The sequence below is a fragment of the Narcine bancroftii genome, chromosome 12 (assembly GCF_036971445.1).
Source record: "Narcine bancroftii isolate sNarBan1 chromosome 12, sNarBan1.hap1, whole genome shotgun sequence".
Classification (NCBI taxonomy): Eukaryota; Metazoa; Chordata; class Chondrichthyes; order Torpediniformes; family Narcinidae; genus Narcine; species Narcine bancroftii.
In genome coordinates, this window is record NC_091480.1 from 72,058,126 (window position 1) to 72,083,250 (window position 25,125).

Genomic DNA, 25,125 nt, shown 5'->3' on the forward strand with positions numbered 1-25,125 from the left:
TCCTCGCTGTCCACAATCTCAGGCTGAGATAATGCACAATGTGCAGGTCTGTTGCTGTTGGCTCCATCCGTGAGACTCCTCCAAACTTCATCTCACAATCATATGAACAAACAAATGTCGATCCTGTTTCTCCATTCAATTGAAATCATGTATGTTGTGTCCGGGTTGTACCATTGGAGGTCCTAATAAATACTAGAAAGGCTTGTAAGTTTAACAGCTCATTACTTTACTCACATTCAGCTACTGGTTCACGTATTGATACAATGCGTCTCACCGCACACTGTCCTCCAGAGATATGTTGTCCCTGACAGACCAATATTGACGTATTGTAGGCTGCACCTGTTTTAACCTTTCTGGCCATCCCTGTATCACCTGTTGCGAGCGAAACTGCAGCACCTCGTCCTTTGCGGTTTCTTCTTTAATCAGGTTTAGTTTGTTTACTAGTTGCATTGACGAGGTGATGTACCTTGATCTCCATGTCTTTCACTTCGTATTTTTCGTTTGGGGAAAGATGTGCCAAGGCATCGGCGAGCACCATTTCCTTCCCTGGCCTGTACTTCAAGGCAAAGTCATAACACTGGGGCCAGAGGAGTAGCCTCTGTAGTCTGCCTGGTGCCTTGCTGAGGTTCTTCTTCTGGATGTGTTCCAGTGGGCGATGATCACTCTCTACCACAAACTGTCTCCCATAGAGGAATTTGTGGAATTTTTCAGATCCATATACAACTGCCAACAGCTCCCTTTCGATATTGGCATATTGGGTCTCTGCTGTTGTCAGGGCTTTTGAGGCAAAGGATATTGGTTTTCCTTCCTGCATCAGTGCTGCCCCAAGGCCTCTGATGGAACCATCTACTTATAATGTGACAGCTTTTTCTGTCAGAGTAGCTCAGTTCGATTTCTCTGCAGATGCTTCCTTAAGCTTGTTGAAATTTCATTGATGCGATGGTGACCACCGAAACTCCACATCCTCTTTCAGCAACTCTCTGAGGTTGGCTGTGTGGTCTGCCATGTGTGAGTGAAGGTACTCATGTACTGGACCAGGCCAAGGAAGCTTCTTAATTCCTTTATGTCCTTTGGGTGTTGCACTTCAGCAATGGCTGCTACTTTCTCTGGGCTTGGCCTGACCCCTTCAGGTGTGTACACCATTCCGAAGAATTTGCTCTCCTTCTCCTTTTTTTAAACTTTATTTATTTGAAAGATCATTAGTAATAATACAGCATACATTCCAGAAAGACAATTTTATTTTATATATATATATAACAATATATATATAACAATTTAAAAACACGGAAAAAAGTCCCCAACCACCCTCCAACCCCATCAGCCAGCCTTCTTAAGGAGAGCCAAAAATATATGAACAGAAACTAAGGATATATAATAAATCAAAATACATCTAAATGCATATTTTCCAAATATGGTAACCACTTATTAACAAAAGAATAATTGTCATGCAGATTATATGTAATTTTTTCCATAACAATACAAGCTTTCAATTCATTTTTGCCATCGCATTATATTAACCACTATGTTATCTTTCCATGTACTTGCTACACATTTTCGAGCTACAGACAATGCTAAGCGTACAAATGCAATTTGAAATTTATCCAACCCTAATCCCTTTAAAGGAATCATATAACCCATTAAAAAAATAGATGGATCGATCTAACAGTAACTTAATGTCATATTAAGTTAACCTAATTTCTTGCCAAAATGGTTGTACATAAACACAAGACCAAACAGCATGTAAAAAAAGTACCAGTACATACACCACATTTAAAACAAGCGTCCAAATTATGAAAACCATATTTTTTTCAATTTCTCTGGGGTTAAATACAACTGATGTAAAAAGTTATAATTAACCATTCCATACCGCACATTCATCAATTTAGTAACACTATCATGACACGTATCTGCCCAATAGTCTTCAGGAAAAACAAAGGCTAAATCATTTTCCCATTTAACCTTAGACTTCTCCCATTTTGGTTTATCCATATTGTCTTGTAATACTTGGTACATAACAAAAGTATAACCCTTTTTAGGTATAGAAGAAATCAAAGACTCAAATTCCATCAATACAGGTAAAATCATCTCTCTACCATACATACCTTTCACCAAAGCTTGAAGTTGATAATAAACAGAGTTTTCAGCAATATCAAAACGCTCTTTCAATTGATTAAAAGAAAGAAACTGCCTTTCTACAAAGCAATCCTGTAACATCTTTATACCCTTAGAGTTCCAACTCTTTAAATAATTATTAAACATTGAAAAAGGAATAAGCTGTTGTTATATAATGGAGTTAATATTGACAATTTACCTTTTGATCTTAAAATCTTTTTTTTAGTCCATACCTTTAATAGATGTTTTAATATCGGCATATTATATTCCCGCAACAAATTTACATTCCATCAAAAAATAAATTGATGCACCTCGACTTCAGAAATACAAGCCATCTCAACTTTAGCCCAACTCAGGGGTTGGTCCAAATCCATCTGTCTACTAGTAAATTTCAACTGAGCTGCTTCATAATAATTTTGAAAATGGGGTAATTGAAGCCCACCTAACGCATACTTCCAAGTAAGTTTATATAATGCTCCCTGCGGTAATTGACCTTTCCATAAAAATTCTCTCATAGCTTTATTTAAACCCTGAAAAAATCCCTTTGAAAGTGAACACGGTATTGATTGAAATAAATATTGAATTCATGGAAAAATACTCATCTTAATACAATTAACTTGACCAATTAAAGTTAACGGGAGATCTTTCCACTTAATTAAATCTGCTTTAATCTTTTTTAATAAAGGAACATAATTTAACTTATATAAAGATTGATAATCAACATTGACCATTATTCCTAAATATTTAATAATATCTTTATATTCTGAATAATCTCCTTCTCCAACTGGCAAAATTTCACTCTTTTCCCAATTAACCTTGCATCCAGATAATGTTCCATATTGTAATAAACATTCCCGCAAATGCGGCAATGATTGTACTGGATCTGTCAAATATATCAAAACATCATCTGCAAATAGATTAATCTTATACTCTTCATCCATAACTCTCATCCCTCTTATCTGTTCATTCTGTCTTATTGTTTGAGCTAACAGTTCAATAGCCAATGCAAACAGGGCTAGTAACAATGGACACCCTTATTGGGTCGAACGTGTCAATTTAAACGGTAATGGAACTTGACCATTTGTCACCACCCTGGCATTCGGGTTCATACATAAAGCTTTAACCCAACCAATGAAAAAAGGCCAAATTTAATCTTTCCAACACCTTATATAAAAAATCCCATTCAACCCTGTCAAAAGCTTTTTCAGCATCAAGCGCAACCACCATTGGATGGTTGGGCTGCTGTCGATATGCATTGACCAAAGTAATTAATTGAAGAATATTATCTGAAGCATTTCTATTCTTAATAAAACCTGTTTGATCAATATGTACTAATTTAGGTAAATACTTGGCAAGTCGATTTGCTGACACTTTAACTATGATTTTATAATCCACATTCAGTTAAAAAAAAGGTCTATATGAAGACACTTTCAACAAGTCTCTATCTTTTTTCGAATCACAGTAATTAAAGCACTAGAACAAGATTCTGACAACTCATGCTCTTCAATTACTTGTTGTAATACCTCCTCAAACACCGAAGATAAATCTTCATGAAAATTTTTATAAAATTCCACAGAAATCCATCGTCCCCTGGTGACTTCCCATTTGGCATCTCCAACATAGCTTCCTTAATCTCAAATTCTGTAAATGAAGCTTCCAATTCCATAACATCCTCCACTTCCAATTCCATAACATCCTCCTCTTCCAATGCTGGTAATGTTAATTTAGATAAATAAGATTCAATAGAACCACTATCCTGTTTTCCCTCAGAAGTATATAATTTTTTGTAAAATGAATAAAACTGGTCATTGATTTCCTGAGGTTTATAAGTAACTGTTGAATTCTTTTTTACAGCATTAATAGTCCATGAAACCTGTTCCATCTTTAACTGCCAGGCTAGTACTTTATGTGCCCTCTCACCCAACTCATAATAATGTTGCTTAGATTTATTAATTAAATGCTCAAATTGATAAATTTGTAATGTATTATAACGTAATTTCAAATTAGCTAAAGCCACTTTTTAAAATCTTCTGTTACATCTTTCTGAAATTCCTTCTCCAATTCAGCAATTTTCTTCTCCAGTTCCAAACTCTCTGCCATATACTGTTTCTTAACTTTAGTAGTATAACTAATAATCTGCCCTCTTAAATAAGCTTTTAATGCATCCCATAATACAAAGTGACTATCTACAGAATTAGCATTCTCATTCAAAAACAAAGTAACCTGTTCCTTAACAAAAGTAACAAATTCTGTTTTTTTTCAACAACATTGTATTAAATCTCCATCTATAAGATGAAAGTACCACTTCTGAACTTACGCGAAAAAAATAATAAAGAATGATCCGATATAACCTTACTTTTATATTCTGCCTGTAATACTCTTCCTTGTAAATGTGCCGATACTAAAAAAAAATCTATTCTAGAAAATGAATCATGTTGGGACAAATAAAAACAGAAATCCTTCTCCATAGGATTGACCCTTCTCCAAATATCCATCAAATTTAAGTCCTTCATCAAGGCCCCAATTTGTGTCACCATCTTTGATTTCTTTATACTTTTTGGAGATCTATCCAGTAAATGATTATTCAGAGCCAGAAAAACATTATTCACATCAACACAATCAAATACTATAAGTATATTCAACTCAGTGACTCCATTCCCAATGATTGTTCCGGATCTTCAATGTCAATAAGACTTTGTATTAAAACTTCTTTCTTTCCATTCTTCCCATTTTTCCCGTTCTTCCCATTCCCATTCCCATTTCCATTTGCCTTCTTTTTAGGCAACAGTGGCGAAGATCTTCCATATCCTCAAAAATTTGGTAGTGAATTAGCAAAAATTAATGCATCATGGTCATTTTCAAAAAATTGAGATTGAAAATTACCATAAGAGACTTTTAATACTGCAGGATTACGAAAAACTGATTTGTAACCTTTCCGCCACAATATTTCTATAGCCGAGTTCAATTCCCAACATCACCTAATAATCTCTTGACTCAAATCTGCATAGAAAAATACTTTATAATTTTGGACCATCACTGGAGTTTGACTTTGTCGTGCCTTCTGCACCGCCAACCGTAATATAATTTCTCCTGCTGGTATTTCAAACAACAAATTAAAACTGCCCGGTTGTCCCGATAACAGTTTATTTCGTAATGCTCTATGTGCCCATTCCAATTCTAAGCCTTCCGATAAAAACTCCTTGCCCAACACGTTGGGAATCCAGTTCTTAAAAAATTTTATTGGATCGGACCCTTCAATATCTTCTGGGAGACCCACATTTTCATATTATTTCTCCGACTTTGATTTTCTAATTAATCAATTTTTTTCAATGTTTTTCTTCTGAGTTCCCCAATCCACAAAGGAATCTTCCATTTTTTCCATTCTTTCCATTAAGATTAACTTGATTTTTACATTCAAAAAAAGCTGTTTCAATTTTTAAAATATTTTCTTGCACTGTATCCACTGATTTAATACACTTATTAACATCACTCTTAACTGCAGACATATCTTCAGACATAGTAGTCATTTTGGTTGTCACTTTTAAAAATCCTTGAGTCATTTATTTAAGAATATTGTCCATTTGATAAGCAATCCCTTCCAGGACTGTACACACAGACTCCATTCCAGATTCCAGTTCTACTTTTTGAGGCCTACCTTCTCTGGTCTCCACCTCCAATTGTTCCTGTGAGCTGCTCAGTAAAGGTAAGTCTGCTTCTTCTTCCAGCGTTTTCGATCCCTTCCCGGTCTGGCTGTGGGTCTGTACACCCAACGATGGCATCCCGACCACATCGGGATGCTGCCGCTCAGGCCCTCCCCCCCACAGCCCACATGTGGTCCAACAGGTCCTGGACCCTTGAAGCATCGTGCATGCCCGGTAAGGCTAAGGACTGCACAGGTGCGATTTCCGACGCCATTCTGCATGTCCCCAGCTCACCTGATGGCAGCCTGGGCTCAAGGGCTCTTCTCTCAGCCGGGTCGCCCGCGCGCCTGACATCGCGGACATGCGGTTCGGCACCGGCTGAACTCATCATCAAGCCGGCGCCATCTTGCGGCGGCAAGGTCGGCACTGGCATCATACTTAGCCGGGCAGGAGTCCTCTGTGGCTTGGAGGTTCCAAACACCAGGTCCATGGCTTCAATTGAATAGGTAGGCCTCAATTCTTCAGCACTTTTAAAAGGTAATATCTTCTACAGTTGAGTTTTTGTTTTTCTTTACATTAGTAGCCATTATAAGCCACTAATGTTCCCAAAAGTAAAAATACAACTTTTAATCACTTTTATAAACTTTAAAAATGGGTGCTTAAAAAACTAGCTGAGGGAGGGTGGGACCGCACATCTGTCCTCTACGCCATCTTGCCACGCCCCCCTCCTTCTCCTTAATGATGCATTTGTCTACATTGAGTTTGATGCTGACCCCTTTTGTTCTCTCCGTGGCTTCCTGTAGGTGAAGGTCAATGGTTTTCCCGTCTCCACCAAAGACCTGGATGTCGTCTGCGATGCCGACAGTGCCCTTGCATCCCCTGTAGGTTTCATCTATCTTTTGTTGGAAGACATCTTGGCTCACCTTTAGGCCAAAAGGTAGTTGCAGGAACTTGTACCGGCCAAATGGAGTATTGAACGTTGTGAGCAGTGTCGATTCTTCATCCAGCTTCATGTTCCAATGTCTTTTCTTTGCATCTAGTTTGCTAAAGATTTTGGATCCCACTAGTTCAGAAGTGATGTCTTCCGGCGCTGGTGTTGGATAGTGACCTCTTTTGATTGCTTGGTCTAAGACTTTGGGGTCCAGACATATCCTTAGGCGACCATTCGGTTTTTCCTTTATTACAATGGAGTTCACCTAGCCGGTTAGCTCAAGCACTTTCGCTATCACTCATTTTTCTTATTTCTTCCAACTCCTGCTCTAGCCTTTGTTTCAGCTCGATTGGCACCTTCCGTGGAGCATGGATTATTGGTTTGCATTCTGGGTCTATGCTTATGTGGTATTCAAAATTTCCAAAGCACCCGACTGTGTCATCAAAGCATTCAGGATACATGCCCATGAGCCCGGCCTTGTTTGTGATCAGAGGGCATTGCTCAAGTGGGATGTCGCTATTGTTTCTCTTGAACACTTCCTTCTCCCTGATCTCATTGTTTACAGAGATTAGCTGTAATTCCTGACAACTGTTCAGGCTGAGGATTGCTCGTCCGTCGGCGTCAACCACGAAGAATGTGCATATGATGCTCTTTCCTTTATGTCTGCCTTGAATTTGGAATTTTCCTAGTTGTCTAATCATGGGGCCACCAGAGGCTGTGAGTGTGACATTTGCAGCTTCTAGTGTGCCTTCCTCCGGGTACCCATTCTTTATGTACTCGGGGAACATCTGACGGTACAGTCTGAGTGGGAGGACGTTGCTTTGTGATCCAGTGTCAAACTTTATTTTCAAGTTGAATGTTGTCAGTTTGTTTCCGATCTTCCTCTTCACTTGGATTGTGGTGTGCATTTCACTTTTTCCTCCCTTCCCTCTCTTGGACAGTTCATTGGAGGAGTATTGTTTCAATGTCAAGCATCAGTGTGTCGGAGTCACTGTTGTTGCTTCCCTCGACATGGTGCACTTTCCTTCTGTATTCTTGGTTTCTCGGTTTCTCTCTCTTTTCGTGCCAGACCTAGACATCTTTTCCCAGTGATTGACCTTCTCATAGGTCCGGCACTTTGAACCATATGCAGGGCACTTCTTGCGGTCATCTGCCGCACCTCGTACAGTTCTCAGCTGTCTGCGGCTTTCACTGTGTGTGCTTTATGGCATCGCCCCTTCTATCTCTGGGCTGCATGTTGGCCTGCACGGAGAGGGATTGCATTTACCTCCTAGTGGCCTCGAAGGCCCGAGCTGCATCTACAGCATCTGCTAGTTTCAAACTATCTTTTCCTATGAGAGCTTTCTGTCCTTCAGGATGAGCCCTTCCCCAGATTAGTTGGTCGACTCTTCTCTCTTCTATCTCTTTGAACTTGCATTTCGCACCAATATTCTTTAGCCTTGTAGGGAAATTATCTACCGACCGTCAGGCTCTTGTTTTAATCCCTGGAACTCGTTTCGCTTTATTCTATGGTTGGATTTCGGTTCCAGATGAGAGGTAACGTTTTCAAATATCCTTTCTGGGTTATTTTCTTCCCCTTCAGCCAGCTCCCAGCTATTAAACAGGCCTAGTCCTCACTCCCCTATCCAAAGGAGGATGTAACTAACCTTTTCCTCTGGTGTGATTCCCTTGAGGAAACATTTGAATGTCAGGTTGCACTTCTGCTTGAACTTCTTGAAAGCCTCTAAGATGTCGTCGACTTCCCCGACCATGACTGGGTGTGATTCTGCTGTGGCTGCTGTGGCCATTTCTTCTCCAGCCCTGGCGAACAGATCATGGGGCTTTTTCTTTGTTTCCTTCTCTCCATGTTTATTTCAAAATTTTTTCTCTATATTGAGTGGGTTTCGATCGATCCCAGCACTGCCACCGTGTGTGTCCGGGTTATACCATCGGAGATCCTAATAAACACTAGAAAGGCTTGTAGGTTTAACAGCTCATTTCTTTACTTACATCCAGCTACTGGGTCGTGTGTAGATACAATGTGTCTCACCACGCGTGCACCACTCTCAAGTGTGATGTGGCTCTTACAGTGTCGGTGTTCATGCTCTAGCATAAAATAGTCCCAGGTTTCCTCAGTATATTACAATGTCTATTTTGAATATATTCTCAACTCTATGTTCCCTCCAACCCTCAGTATCCTTTCAACCACCTGGTTATCCACATCTGCCTGAGAAGTATTCAGGGTCTCAAGTTCGTTTATTGTCACTTGTTCAAAGATGAAGTAATAATAACCTAATGATCACCATTAACAGCCATTTTAAAGCCATTTATACAGATGTCATCAATTATTTCAGATTTATTGTCAGAGTATATACATGACATCGAATTCAACCCTGAGATTCTTTTTCCTGTAATCCAGGCAGAATTACCACTTATTGGTAGTGCAAAATAACTGTAGTCAATGTAGACATGTAAACAAATAAAGAAATGTAAACAAACTGACTGTGCAATGCAGAGAGAGAAAAAAAATCAATAAAGTGCAAGAGTCCGTAAGTGAGTCCCTGATTGAGTTTGTCATTGAAGAGTCTGATGGTGGAGGAGTAACAGCTGTTCCTGAACCTGGTGGTGTGAGTCTTGTAGCACCTAGACCTCTTTCCTGATGGTAGCAGCAGGAACAAAGCGTGTGCTGTGTGATGTGGATCCCTGATGATTGCAGCTGGTCTCCGACGGCAGCGTTCCCTGTAGATGTTCTTAATGGTGGGGAGGTTTTGCCTGTGATGTCCTGGGCTGTGTCCACTACCTTTTGTCTGGCTTTATGCTCAAGGGTATTGGTGTTCCAATATGCAGCCGGTCAACACAATTTCCATCATACATCTACCGAAATTAGCCAGGGTTCCCTCTGCAAACTCCTGAGGAAGTAACAATGCTGATGTGCTTTCTTCATGATGCCATTAATGTGTTGGGTCCAGGAAAGATCCAGGAAAGATTATGACTGTAGAATGGGAATCGACGTTCTCTTTGGATGCTGACTGAGTGATTTATTCGTCCACCTCAGAGGATATTGGGAATCAACCACTTGGTGTGAGACTGGGAATTTGTACACAGAATAAGCTATTGAACAGATTCCTTGCCTCAAGCCATCAGTGTATCAGTTTAGTTTTTACTGCCTCACAGCGATTGTCCCTTGACAACCATCTTCCCCTACCCCCACCTTCCCCTCCCCTTCCACCACTACAAGAAGAAACAGATTTATTCAGTTCAGTTCTTCAGAGCTGTGATTTCAACTCCCATCGTAAAGCTGGAGTCATTACCATTATTTTGCCAACCTTATTTAATGTTCATATATAGCATGCTATAGATTGCAGTCACGAACTTTTACTGATGGTATTGGTTGAGCATTACAAGTAATTAGATGATTTATGTCTTGATATTTCTCTTTGAATATTTGTACCTGCACCATTCATTTCTGCAGTATTGATGTAGTTTTGACAAATATTGGCCATTGTTTAAGTAATATCCTTCTCTAATTCTTCAACAATTTATCCTCTACAGAATTTTATGGATACAGTATATAAATGAACAATTTTCTGCATAATATCTTAATTTTGGAATTTGTTTCATTTTTCACTCTGCCACATGCAAGATTTTGATTATAAAGACAGAAGCGCAGTTTATTAATTCACACAGAAATAACAGATGCCATAAATTTGAGAATGTGAATGGCATAAAATAGAATAAAATGGCAAATGAACAGGTAACAACAGACAGAAATGGTGCAGGAACTCAGCTGGACTCATAGTGTCCATGGAAGGTAAAGATATATAACTGATGTTTTGGGCCTGAGTCCTTTCTCAAGGAAACAGACCATGATCAGGGGTAAATGAACAGGGACCAACTTACTCTTAATAGCTCACAGTAATAGTTGGTCTTCTTGGTTGTTTTCTTGAGTTGGCCAGGTGTTAACGCTTTGAAGAATCCACTTACAAAAGCCTGCTTTCTTTTCTTTATTCTGCACTGCTTTTACGATTGATTTTAGTGGCAGATTAGTCCACCAAAACAGTCGTTGATTTTAGATTCACTTAGTAACTGAAGATATTTTCTGCACCTCACCCATGCTGATAGTTAAAGGATTCAACTTAATCAGAAGGGATTGAAATGTGCCTTCCCAACAATGTTTCAATTCTGCTCCATCGCACCAAAGCCTACACATTGAGAATTTTGGTAAAGAATTCCAAACAATAAATTTTCAATTTACATTTAAATTTAGACATACAGCACAGTAACAGGCCATTTCGATCCATGAGTCCATGCCACCCATTCACCTACACCCCCGGTACATTTCAAATGGTGGGAGGAAACTGGAGCTCCCGGGGGGACAACCCATGCAGACACGACGAGAATGAACTCCTTACAATCAGCGCAGGATATACGAACCCCAGTTCTGATCGCCAACGCTGTAAAGGTGGTGCACTAATCCCAAATGTATTGTCGCCATAGGGTTGGTGTAGAAATGGAAGCCGGCTGCTTCACCCCTGCTGCTGTCTGTTTGGTGTTTGGACATTCTCTTGGTGAGTCCATGGGTTTCCTGTGGTTGATCTGGTTTCCTCCCACTTCTCAAAGATGAGCTGTTTGTTAGGTCATTTGGCTTATGTAATTACCCCGTATGTGCAGGTGAGTGGCAGAATTTAAAGGGTAAGTGGGAAGAATAAAAAATGGGTTCATGTAGGATGAGTGTAAATAGAAAATAAATAGAAGGTAACATGTACACAGGGTCCATACAGTATCTCCCTATGATGTTGACAAACCACAAACACGCAACAGGCCTTCTCAGTCTTGTTGATTACAAATCTGTTCTCATTTATTTGCCATGATCTTGGTTCTTGCATCTTTGATTCAGATTCAGATTTTTTTGTCAGAGCACATGCATGACATCGGATACAACCCTGAGATTCTTTATTTTTGCGGGCCAGGTAGAATTACCACTAATTGGTAGTGCAAAAAATAAACTGTACTCAACGTGCAGATGTAAACAAATAAAGAAATGTAAACAACTGACTGTGCAATACAGAGGGAAAAAAATCAATAAAGTGCAAAAGTACAAGTCTTTAAATGAATCCCTGATTGAGTTTGTCACTGAGGAGTCTGATGGAGGAGGGGGAGCAGCTGTTCCTGAACCTGGTGGTGCGAGTCTTGTGGCCCCTAGACCTCTTTCCTGATGGCAGCAGCGGGAACCGAGCGTGTGCTGGATGGTGTGGGTCCACGATGATTGCTGCTGCCCTCCGACGGCAGCACTCCCTGCAGATGTTCTTAATGGTGGGGAGGGTTTTACTCATGATGTTCTGGGCTGTGTCCACTAAGTTTTGCAGGGCCTTTCTCTTGAGGGCATTGGTATCCCCATAACGCAGAGAGTCAGCACTGCTTGCCATTTCTTGCATTCTTGTAACAGCGAGTTATGTGATTGAACGTTTGGTGCTGCCAATAAAAGAATGTTGCATTAATTGTGCACCATTAACATGCTAAAGGTAAGGAGTGAAGGTAGAAATCTACAGTTGCTGTAAAGTTTTGATGGAGTTTCCAGGAAATTCAGCAGCTGAAGGAACATGGTTGCATGGTGGAAATTGCGGCTGTGACAATTGAGGGTGTGAATTCTCAGTGAGCCAGAGGAGATAGTGAGTAACAAATTCATGGAGACAGTTAAAATAAAATGAATATACAGCAAAGTACAGGCCCTTCAGCCCTCAATGCTGTGCCAATACATATGTTCTTAAAAATCTCTTAAATGCCCCTAATGTTTCAACCTCCACCACCACCCCGGCATTCATTCCAGGCACCCACAACTCTCCGGGTGAAAAACTTACTCCTGATGTCTCCCCTAAACTTCCCTCCCTTCACTTTGTACAGGTGTCCTCTGGTGTTTGCTACTCCTGCCCTGGGAAACAGGCTATCCACCCTATCTATGCCTCTCTGAATCTTGTAGACCTCTATTAAGTCTCCTTTCATCCTTCTTTGCTCCAAAGAGAAAAGTCCCAGCTCTTCTAATCTTGCCTCATAAGATTTACTTTCCAATCCAGGTAACAAACTGGTAAATTTCCTCTGTACCCTCTCCATAGTTTCCACATCCTTCCTGTAATGAGGTGACCAGAACTGAACACAACACAACACGAAGTGTGGTCTCACCAGAGATTTGGAGAGTTGTAACATGACCTCTCTACTCCTGAATTCAATCCCCCTATTAATGAATCTCAGCATCCCATAGGCCTTCTTAACCATCCTATCCACCTGTATGGATTTGCACCCCAAGATCCCTGTGTTCATCCACACTCTTAAGTAACCAACCATTAACCCTGTACTCAGCCTTCTGGTTTGTCCTTCCAAAATGCATCACCTCACACTCATCTGGATTGAACTCCATCTGCCACTTCTTTGTTTAAATGAGTAGTGAAAAGGGGTGTTTGTGAGACAGATTATAGCAACAAATGTTGAGATAAGCTGAAGTGAATGGGGAAAAACCAGGGTGGGATGCTGGTGAAGAATGAATTGGGGTCATCAAGATCAAAGCTAAAATGCAGGGGTGATGAACATTATTAAGGGATGAGCTGAGATAGGGTGAGATTGTAGCAGACCACGTGCAAAGACACGGACTGGCCTGCAAAATGGCTGACGAGTGCGGCATCCGCATGGCCCTGGGGGTAATACCAGCCGTCATCCTAGGTGACCTCCACTTGGCAGGAAGATGGGGACCTCTGGATGAAACACCGACCAATCCGATGACACGGGGCTGTAACGTCAGCGCCTGGGGCCCATATAAGCGTGACGGCCAGAGCTCATTTTCCAAGGTTTTGGTGTGCGTGTTATTCTTCTCCATGTTCCCGTAGCGTGAATGCTACATTAGTGACCACAACAGGTCCAACCAGCAGTTGGACCCAAAGATGATGGGTCAGGTTGAGCCAGTGACCATCCACACAGTCTCACTCTCTATGTTTTGGGTGTCGCAGCCACAAGTGTGGTTCGAGCAGGCCGAGGTTTAATTCCAGCTTCGACACATCGCAAGGGTTGTAGATTTCCTACAGCAGCCTCCAGAGCAAGGCAAATATGTAGCTCTCAAAGAGCTACTAACCCACACAGTCAGGCTCTCCCAGTATGACTGCACTGCCCGATTGCTACATATAGATGGATTTGGGGACAGGGCCCCATCTGCCCTAATGAGTGAGACTTGCTTTGACTGAGAGCCACAAGCCTTGAGTGCTCTTCGAGCAATTCTTTCTAGAGCAGCTGCCTGAGGATATCTGCCTCTTGTTCATAGACAAGGACTTCAGCGACCCTCGGAGGGTTGCAGCCTGGGCAGACATGCTCTGGAGAGCAAAGAAGGATACCAGCACCGTCATAGACTACATCAAGAAGCCCCACGAACTGCCGCCTTCAAGACCAAGACCAGTGGAGAGGCAAGTTAATACCCCAGGACAGTTCTTCTACTATCATCAGTGATGGGGCACGGAGGCCCGTCAATCTCACCCACCCTGCGGGTTTCAGAGAAACACCCTGGCCAACCGTCATTGATGGCTGCGGCCCACACGATAGCCTCCTCTAAGTCTGGGACTCCTTGTTGGGCAGGCGTTTCATCATCGACACTCATGCCGAGACACCCACAATGACAAACAGGGCCCAGGACTGAGGGCAGCCAACACCTCCTCCATCCGGACTTTTGGGACCCACACCATTCCCCTTCAGTTCGGCAACAGCCAGTTAGCATGGACCTTCACACTCGTGGCAGTGGCACAACAGCTCCTAGGTGCCGACTTCCTTCGTGCCCACTACCTGCTTGTCAACCTCGAGGGATGGCGCTTGGTGCACACCAGAACTTTTCATTCTCTACCTCTGGGGGAAGCCCAGCTACCTGCCCCCCACCTGGACTCTATAGCACTCTCAGACAATGAGTTCACCCACATCCTGGCAAAGTTCCCGTCGATAGTGGTGCCACAGTTCTCCACGGCCGAGGGCACCCGCTCCACGCCAGGGCGCACTGACGCTCTCCTGAAAAGCTCAGCCTGGCGAAGGAGGAGTTTAAGGAAATGGAGGAGCTGGGGATCGTGTGGCGCTCCGACAGTCCCTGGGCCTCCCCCCTCCATATGGTGCCCAAATCAGCAGGGGATTGGAGACCATGCAGTGACTACCACCGCCTCAGCAAGGCTACCACACCCAACAGATATCCTGTGCCCCACATCCAAGACTTTGCTGCCAACCTGCACGGGGCAGGGGTGTTCTCCAAGGTGACCTCATCCAGGCGTACCACCAAATCCCAGTTCACCCCCAGGAGGTCCCCAAGACTGCAATCATAACCCCCTTTGGCTTGTTTGAATTTCTCCGCATGACCTTCGGTCTAAAGAACACGGCACATACTTTCCAGTGGCTGATGGATACTATGGCTGATGCATGCTATGCAAAGAGGTGAGAATGGGAATGAGGGTGCCATTCCGTTTCTGATATTTTACCTCCTAGACCCCCTAGTAAATTTCCCAGGACACCTGCAGTCTAAAGTGAACTGCAGGCATTCCATAAACAACGGGCTAATGAATAGCGTGTATCGAAGATGTGCGTTACAAGTCACTCCTCTTTCATTACCACACTTCCGGTGTGCTGTCTAAACTCACGTCAGGAAACGGCATATCGAGTTTTGGTCATTCATGTGTGAATAACCTCCAACCTTCTTCAGACCAGTAAAATCACGCAAATTCAATCTAAAAAAAAATAAGATCCACATTTATGCATCCTTAAGGAGTGATAAAGCTCTCGTCTCTTGCTTCTTGTACTCTTGATCGGCTGTGAACCTATTTTACTATTTTACCTGGCAATTTAATTCACAAAAATAATATTTAATTTGTATGTCTCATTGTCTCCCTTCATTTTAGTGAAAGAAATGATCTCCTTCACAAAAAATACAGATGTTTAAAATTTCACAACATATTCAGAAATATTTTTAAAAATCAGGGCTAATTTTTTCTCAATATTCTGAAACATAGCTCTAAAAACCTACAACAAGAGACAAGGCATTCATTCTCTCAAAATAATTTTTTTCGATTGATCAGTGAGTCTGTTCATGAATTGCAAATGACTACACAGATGCCCTCGATTGTTTGCATTGCACAAGCTTCAAACAAAAACAGATAAAACACAGGATCATTGTGTTACTGCATTTAACATGATGCAATTCATGTTAACTCTATCTGTACTAACGTTTAAGCTGTGATATCCAAGCTGACAAAATGGCTTTGTACCTATACAGAACAAGCCAAGGATTTCCACTGAAAGCTGGTGCTGAATTGATCTTAACATCGGAGCTGTTCGTTTCGATCAGCTTTGAACTATTGCCAAGATTATCTTTAAAAATGCAGTTCATTCAAAGGGGGCAATTTTAGGCTGAGCTGGTGCAGGTGTGAACTTTTGATGATTTACCACCTCGACTCTTATTTTGTAGCATGGTGAAGTAAAAGAGAAGTAATTGCTTTGTCAAAGTCACTAATCCTGTTTTGCTGCAAGTCCAGTGAATAAAATCTGACTGGAGGAAATATAATTCTGGCCGCGCATATACACTTTCCACATTTCTATCTGTTGATGTGGTCTACAAATCTTTTCTGTCCTTTTTACACCCTCAGGGGCACTAGAAAATTGCAGCGGGAGCAGGTCACCTTGCCCCTTGTGTCTACCCCACCTATTAATATGATTGTGACACAACTATTCTGTCCTCTTCTGTGTATCTTTTAATTCTTCAAACTTACAAATAATCTGTCTTTTGTGTCAGAGATTCTCTATCGTTTGAGAGAAGAACTATCAACACACCTAATTTTTAAATGACCTGGCCCTTATTTTGTAGCTATGTCTCCTTGTGCATGATGCTCCCGCCACTGGAAACATCTCAAAATAAATTCCGTCAAGACCCCATTTGATTAATGTCATCCCTCAATCATCTAATCAATAAAGAGTATGAACCCAAAATGTCTGGTGCAGCTGACAAAAGTGTACTGCAGTAGACCCCAGCATCTGCAGATTTAACTCCAAAATATCGAGCTTCTCTTGTTGACACAGGGCTTCTCATCCCATGAAGTAACCTGGCGAAATAAAGCACAAAATTCTGCAGACAGTAAAAACACAAAATGCAGGAGAAACTCAGCAGGCCAAACAGTGTCTTTTATGTAACAAAGGTAAAAATACATAACCAATGTTTCGGAGTTGGACCCTTCATCAAGGACTGGAAAAATTTCAACAGGCATCCAAGCAAAAGAGTAAAGGTGGTTGCAAAGGCAGGAGATGATAGGCGGAGAAGGGAGGGAAAAGTAATCAAGGGGAGAAGTGGTTACAGATGGGGAGCAGTGAGAGAGAATCCCACAGAACTCCGTTTGGAGATCACTGGTGAATCTTCTTCATAGTGTCTCCAATACTGGTAAGGTGTCCAAAATTGAATGTAGTATTCCAGGTGAGGCCTCACCAATTCTCACTGGAACTCTAACAAAACCTGCTTTTTAAACTCCAATCTGTTCACAATCAAGGCCAATGTGCTGTTTAGCTACCAAAACAATTTTTGGATGCCTGGTAACATTTTGTAATCTTCAGCCAACATGATGCAACATCCACATCCATAAATAAAAGGACAGAGCAAACAACAAGAAGCTGGAGGAACTCAATGTCTGTGGAGAGAAATGGTCAGTCAGTGTTTCAGGTTGGGACTCTTTCTAGTGTTACAGACCCAGAGGACCCCAAACCCAGAAGTAATAGAAATTCACCAAGACAAATGGTTACTAAAACAAAAGTTGCTTTTAATTTTCTTTAAACATAAAAACAGGATCAAACTTATTACTATTAACCTAACTTAACTTAACCCCCTTGTAATTCTAAGTGCACGTGTATGTAATGTGTATAAGTTCAGAAAAGTTCTTTAATTCACAGTCCAATCTCATTTCTCACTCATCCAAGTTCACTGGTTGCAGGCAATTCTTATACTGTGCACAGAATTTAACATTTATGAATCTTCAACAGGCTTTGGTGCATGCAAGATAAATGGTTACCACTCAGGAAGGTTCTAGTTGGATTCAGAGAGAGATTTGTTGCTTGTTGAACACACACAAGCTGACTCACTCCGATCAGTCACTTCAGTGTATTGCCGAAGGAACTCGCCCCATCATGGGTTTTCCAAATGATAACCTCTTCTTCTAGGTCACCACACAGTTCCTCTTGTTTCCCTTATTTCCGGAGAAACACCCTAGCCAGCCATTCCCCTCTCTCTCTCTTTCGGAGAAGAAACCTGTTTGGTCTTTTCCTTTCTCTCTGCTTGCAAAAAACCAGAACTCCTTGCAGGGCTCCAAATCCAATCTTTGAAAGATCTAATCAGTCTCTGAGCTGGACTGTTTCATTTGCACCACATGACCCCTCTTAGAAGAGCAAACTGCATCCAGACAGATTGCTGGCACCGGAATCAAAACAACAGTCCATTTATTCCACAGCATCAGTCCAATTAACACCTACTTGTGAAGTCTCCATAGGCACTCTTCAAAGTTTCTTCAAAGTCACTGTGGACATGGTCTCTCTTTCAGTAAAGCTCTTGCATTTTGAATGAGGTGAAGTGTAAGTATCTGTTTGTGGTGTCCTACACTAAACCCCACCCCCCCCCCCGCCGCACAATCTATCTCTTTTAATATATAATATAATATCAAATATAATATAATCTGTAACACTAGAGACTCAAAAAGAGAAAAGAGATTTTTTGCTCTTGTATAAATAAAAGGAGTCTACTTAATGGACATTGATTCAGAGGTGAATATTAGCCAGTGTAACACAGTTTGTTGCATTCACTTAAAACCCCATGACTGTGTGGTCAGGCACAATTCCAATGGTATCCACAAATTTGCAATGACACCACAGTTGTCGACAGATTCACAGACGGCAATGAGGAAGCGTACAGTGGGGAGATAGATCAGCTCGTTGAATGGTGTAATGATAACATCCTTGCACTCAACATTAGCAAAACCAAGGAGATGATTGTGCACCAGGAGGAAGTCAGGGAAACATGACCCAGTCCTCATTTAGGGCTCAGTAGTGGAGAGGGTCAAGAACTTCAAATTCCTGGTTGTCAACATCTCTGAGGATCTGTCCTGGAACCTTCACATTGATGCAATCACAAAGAAGGCTCGCCAGCGGCTATACTTTGTGAGGTGTTTGAGGAGATTCGGTATGTCACCGAAGACTCTCGTAAACTTCTACAGGTGTTCCATGGAGAGCATTCTGGCTGGTTGCATCACTGCCTGGTATGGAGGCACCAATTCTTAGGACAAGAAAAATCTCCGGAGGGTTGTTAACTTGGCCTGCGACATCACAGGCATCAGACTTCATTCCATCGAGGACACCTACATGAGGTGGTGTGTTAAAAAAGCAGCCTCAATCCTCAAAGGCCCCCCACCACCCAGGCCATGCCTCTTCACTCTGCTACCATCGTGGAAAAGGTACAGGAGCCTAAAGACAAGCACTCAACGGGACAAGGACAGCTTCTTCCCTGCTGCCATCAGATTCCTGAATCATCAATGAACCACAGACACTGCTTTATTTTTTTCATGCATTATTATTTTTATTTTTTAATTTATTGTTGTAAAAGTGGTTATGTGAATGTTTGCCCTGTGACGCTGCCACAAAACACCAAATTTCATGACTTGTTCATGACTAAAAATTCCAGTTCTGATTCTGATTCTGAAAAACTTGGTTTGATGTTTCAAAACACCCTTTCTTGCCTGTAATTTTGTATTCATTTGGAATTCCCATGGATTTTGTTTCCCAGTGTGTGTTAGTGAGCAGCTGAATCAGAGCTGGAATGTTAAAGGTTATCTCTACTTGGTAGGACAGATATTTGTTTCATTTTGTTTTCATGTGTGAATCCAGATACTAGTGGGGAGTACAAATTGGCAAAATAACTGCATGATACATCAATCCTGAGATGAAATAGACTTGCATCCTGAATAGGATTCCCACTAGAATCTGTTTGAAAGGAATGTCCCAGGCATTTGCCATTGAATTAACTTTGCAATCTGGTCAGCCCATCACCAGAGTAAAGATGAGATCTTTTATTTTTTTTTTCATCGTCTCAGATCCATTGGACACTTGGCTCAAGGCCTACCTTCACAGACATTGCAATACTAATAGTCTTTGGCTGCCTAGTCTCTGAGATGTCTAATGCTCTCCTTAAACCTCTCCAGCCTCCTGCAAACGAGCTCTTTGAGAAGCTTTTTGGTTGTGTATGCTCTGAGCTGTGGAAGGTAGAAACACCTCCCATTGTAAAAATGGGAAGGGATGGATGGATTAAAAACACACAGAAATTCTGGAGGGTCTCAGGCAGTCTCACAGCATTGATGGGACACAAAGATATATTTCCGACGTTTCAGGCCTGCTTTAAGGTATAAGAAAGAACAGGCAGACTAGAGATTGTTTCATTTTGTATTTGTATGTCTGAGCTCTTAGACAACACATGGATGAAGGAAAAGGTTCTTTACTTTAAAGTTGATATAAGCAGCACCATGAGGCAGGCCATGAGGTTGCAAGTCTCCATTACAGATCCAGCATCCTGTGTGTCAGCCCCTGGTGGCAGCCAAGTCTAATCAAACAGTAAGGTGTTGGTAGTTGCTATGCAACCACGATCACTATCATTACATCTCCCTTAAAACAAAAGTAGCTTACTTTTAACTAACATGTTTTCTTTGTATAACTCTGCAATTTTAACTTTAACATCAGGAACTTACATTTTCATTATTATCAAGATTGTTAACATTTTTTAAACTTGTTTTGTGTGTCCACATTTACATACACTAAAACTTGAAGAGCGAATAAGATAGCACTACTTCATTCTAGAACAGGAGTCTTTAAATCTGCTCAATGAGTCTCTTAGGAGGATTCACGTTTCTTGACGATCTCCTGATTAATTGTCCTTGAGTTGTTGCCTCAGACGATGTCTTCTCAGCTGCGCATTCAGGTTGTTCAACAGTATCTGTCTTTCCATCTACTGTGGCTGGTCCCATTTGAAGTTCTTGACGATTTCTTTGCAGAACAGCACCTTCATCTGTCTGAATGGTGTATGATCTTGGTTGGACTTCACTAAGGATTGTTCCCTTCTGAGTCCATAAGTTCCGGTAAGTTTTTTGTTCCTCTGTCATAGTAATATTTTTGCTTTTCTTTCTGTTGTTCTTTGAATTTCCTCACTTTCTCCCCCTCTTTTGTTTTTAGAAGGTTCTCCTGGATGGGTAGGTTTGTTCTTATCCTATGTCCCATAAGGAGTTGTGCTGGTGACATACCACACTGAGCGGCGTTGTGAAGTATACTAGCATGCTCTGGGAGAAGTCTGTTCCACTGTCTTTTGCCTTGTACATCAGTCTTTTCACTCTCTGTACTGATTTTTTTCACGAGACCATTGGACTGTGGAAAATGAGGACTTGACATGGTGTGTACAAAGTCCCACTCTTTGACAAATTGTCGGAACTTTAAATTGCAAAACTGGGATTCATTGTCTGTGAAGACCTCGCTTGCCACACCATGTCTGAAGAATATGGCTTTCATATCTGTTATTACAGCATCTGCAGAGGTGGTGTCAGTTTACACACCTCTGGATACAGGGAGTAATAGCCTGTGACTACAAGATAGTCCTGCCCTTGATCTTCGAATAGGTCAGTGCCTACCTTCTGATAAGGTCTGTATGGCGCTGGGTGTGGCTTTAGTGGTCCTGTAGGATTGCTTGCTTGATATTTCCGGCATATTGTACAGTTTAACTCTTCATTTGTTATATCATTGTTGATTCTTGGTCAGTACATCACCTCTCGTGCTCTTTTCTTACACTTTTTGATTCCAAGATGTTCTCCGTGGATCCTTTTTAGCATCTATTTTTCTCAGACTCTTTGGGATAAGGATTTTACTTCCTTTGTAGATGATGTGTTCAACCACTGATAGTTCCACCCTGCAGTTCCAGTACTCTAAAATGTCAGGTGAGCAGTCCTGCTTCTTGTTGGGCCATCCATCCAAGGTGATTTTTCTCAGTTGTCTCAGTGTTTCATCTTTAGTTGTCTCTGACTTTCTGAGCTCCATCTTTGCATCTGATGTGGGAAGTGCACTGGTATATCGGTACCTGAATATCCTGTCACCTTCACTTTTGTTCCACACATTTTTGGTCTGGGTCTAATCTTCTTAAATCAGTCTTTGATATTACATTAATTTGTGCTCCAGTATCCAATTTAATTGAAATGCATATGTCATTCACTTTTAATCTCAACATTCATTCTCTGTTTTCTTTCTTGTTTTCAATCACAACATCTACATAGAATTGCTCTGTCTCCTTCATCTACTGCATGAACCTTTCTTTGTGCACTTGGTTCCTACATCAATGGGCATAATGATTGCTTTTGTTGCACATGTAGCATGTTTTACCATATGCTGGACACTTTTTTGGTAGGTGCTGTGCACCGACCGCATCGACAACATGGCTTTCGATTGTCCCTTTCATTGTTGTTCACTGGCCACGCCCCTCTTTCCACCTTGGCGCGCTTTTTGTTAAACGGTTTATGTCTGCTCTTGCTCACTGCATCCATGTTGCAGCTAATTTCACAGAACAGCTCTTTTGCCTGCAATTTTACAGTTTCTGCCACTCTACAGAGCTTTTTCCAGGTCTAGATTTTGCTCTCTTAGCAGTCTTTCCCTTAGACTATTATCTGGAATACCACACACAAGTCTGTCTTTTATCAGTGAGTTGGTCAGTCCACCAAATTCACACGTTTTGCTTCTGATTCTCAATTCAATCACATACTGTTCAATACTTTCTTCCATTTTCTGAATACATGTGAAAAATCTGTGCCTCTCAAAAATCACGTTACAGTTAGGTATAGTTTGCCTCAAACTGTTGCATTATTTTTTCCAGTTTCATTTTGTCTCCTTCAGCTGCAAATGTGAAGTTATTATACACGTCCAGGGCTTCATCACCCATGACATGTAAGAAAACTGATGCTTTCACTTTATCACTTTTCTCGTCAGCTCCGATTGCCACTAAATACAATCCGAAACATTGTTTGAATCTGTTCCAAATTTCTGCCACATTACCTGTCAGCTGAAATTTCGCTGATGCATGTAGTCCTTCCATTTTTCACTTTGTTAGCTTCCCTTCACTGATCAGTTGCTGACTTTAGATTTTCCTTTTAAAGTATTTCCTTAACTCACTTCTGACATCGTGTTTCATCTTGTGTTCATATATGTGAGTTCTTAGACAACACATGGATGAAGGAAAATGTTCTTTACTTTAAAGTTGATGTAAACAGCACCATGACGCAGGCCATGAGGCTGCAAGTCTCCATTACGGATCTGGCGTACTGTGTGTCTTGCTCTGTGTCAGCTCCTGGTGGCAGCCAAGTCTAATCAAATAGTAAGTCATCGCAAGTGGCCTTGCAGCCACGATCACTATCATTTCAGAGATTAAGGGGGAAGAATGAGAGGGAGAGGAATCAAGACCAAGAGCAAAAAGGCGTTAATTGGATATGATAAGGGGACAGGTGAAAATTGATGTTGGCTCTGTGAAAGGAGGCAGAGGGAAAGGGGGACAGACAAAGCTAAATGAACAAAGATGATGGGATGGGGGAGGGGGTATTTAATGGAACGAGGATGTTGATGCTAATACCATTCAGTTGGAAGGTCCCAGATGTAAAATGAGGCTTTTTTCCTCAAATTTTCATCACCCTCTCTCATTTCCTCGAGCTCTGTCTCTCAATCTCCAAAATCAATTCTCACCTTTTCTTGTCATATCCAATAAAACCTTTTGGCTGTTGTTCTGGACCCCTCCCCTTCCCATTTTTCCCTCTTTAATCTCCAGTCTTCAATTAAGGTGTCTGCCTGATTTTTGCGTGTATTTTAAAAAGGGCTCAGGCTTTAAACATCGTTAACCTATCGGTATCCTACAGATGCTGTGAGACCAGCTGAGTCCTTCAGCATTTCTGTGTTTTCACTACAATCTCAGCGTCTATAGACTTTCATGTTTCTTTCTATACGAGTGGATACACAGATGTTTACCACATAACAATAAGCATGTATATGTGTGTACCCATAAACACTAAAGTGTTGTGCCTGACTCTGGTCTGAATGTGCTTCATGTTTATAAACCTTATCTCTACATGACTCAGGACCACTGATGTAGTTGACTCAATGCTGTCTTGTGGAATGGTCTAGAAAACCACTCAAGGGGTAATTAGAACTGTACAGTAAATAAATTAAGAAAACATCTTTGAGACTATTTACTACATTCAAGGCACTGTTCATTCAACATTCAACAAGTTGTTGCTGTTTTAATGCATCTAACTGGTCCGGAGAGAAATAGAAACTTGGACACATATAGGCTCACTGTCTCACTCTGAACTTTTTCATACTGGTTAACCCCTAACTTTTCCTCCTTGAATCAAATATTATGTACTACTTGCAAGATTCTTTTTTTTTAAATAAACCCACAATTGTCCACAAGCGTGTTAAAAATATTGAGATCAAAGAGGAATAGTTCATTCGAAACACATTCACCTCATTCACCTTTTGCTGTTACATAAACAACTGTCAGATAAGAGACTAGCCTCTTTCCAAGTTTATTTAACATATTGTTGGACATACCTTCAACCATACATAAAATATGTATCTCCGTGCTTCATGGGCTGTGTAGTATTCTATTAATTTCTTTGACTCCCACTGTAAAAGTACCTATTGTCCAATGTACAGCTGAGTTTATAGCAAAGTGGAGGAGAACTCTGCTCCAATCACAGAGCAGGGCTCAGCACTGAGTTTATAGCAAAGTGGAGGAGAACTCTGCTCCAATCACAGAGCAGGGCTCAGCACTGAGTTTATAGCAAAGTGGAGGAGAACTCTGCTCCAATCACAGAGCAGGGCTCAGCACTGAGTTTATAGCAAAGTGGAGGAAAACTCTGCTCCAATCACAGAGCAGGGCTCAGCACTCTGTAAGCTGAGTTGTTCTGCAGGAAGCTGGATCAATGCAGTCAAAGGAAATCCAAGTACTCAAAAGGGTTACAATCTGAATGAGTTGAACCAGTAGACCCCTCGCCCACTGTTGGAAATCTGGTGACAAATATTTCTGTCCAAAAATAAGAGATGTTCAGAATCAGACATGCTCAAACGTGCCTGTTCATAAACAAGCATATTCACACAAGAATATTTTCACACTGACACAAACACAGTCAGAACATTGATTTCTTTTTGCATACATTCTCACACACACACACACACACACACACACATTCTCTCACACACACCCCCATACACAACCACATGCACATACACACCCCATCCACACACACACTCACACACACATTCTCTCACACACACACCCACATACAAACACACACACACCCATACACAAACACACCCCACCCACCCACACACACACCCACATACAAACACACACAC

The 25,125-nt window shown here is 41.4% G+C and overlaps 1 protein-coding gene across 3 annotated transcripts in view; it reads left to right on the plus strand.

Moving 5' to 3' along the window:
- LOC138747523 (thyroid hormone receptor alpha) overlaps window positions 1–25,125 on the plus strand; it is a 471,266-nt gene that overhangs the window by 205,553 nt on the left and 240,588 nt on the right. Inside the window, exon 1 of one of the 3 annotated variants that reach the window (XM_069906808.1) lies at window positions 20,737–20,822. The exons of the other annotated variants lie outside the window; for them this stretch is intronic. The gene's annotated coding sequence lies outside the window, so the exon portion shown is untranslated. Of the gene's footprint in view, window positions 1–20,736; window positions 20,823–25,125 lie in introns of those variants that run through there. 3 annotated transcript variants of the gene reach the window in all.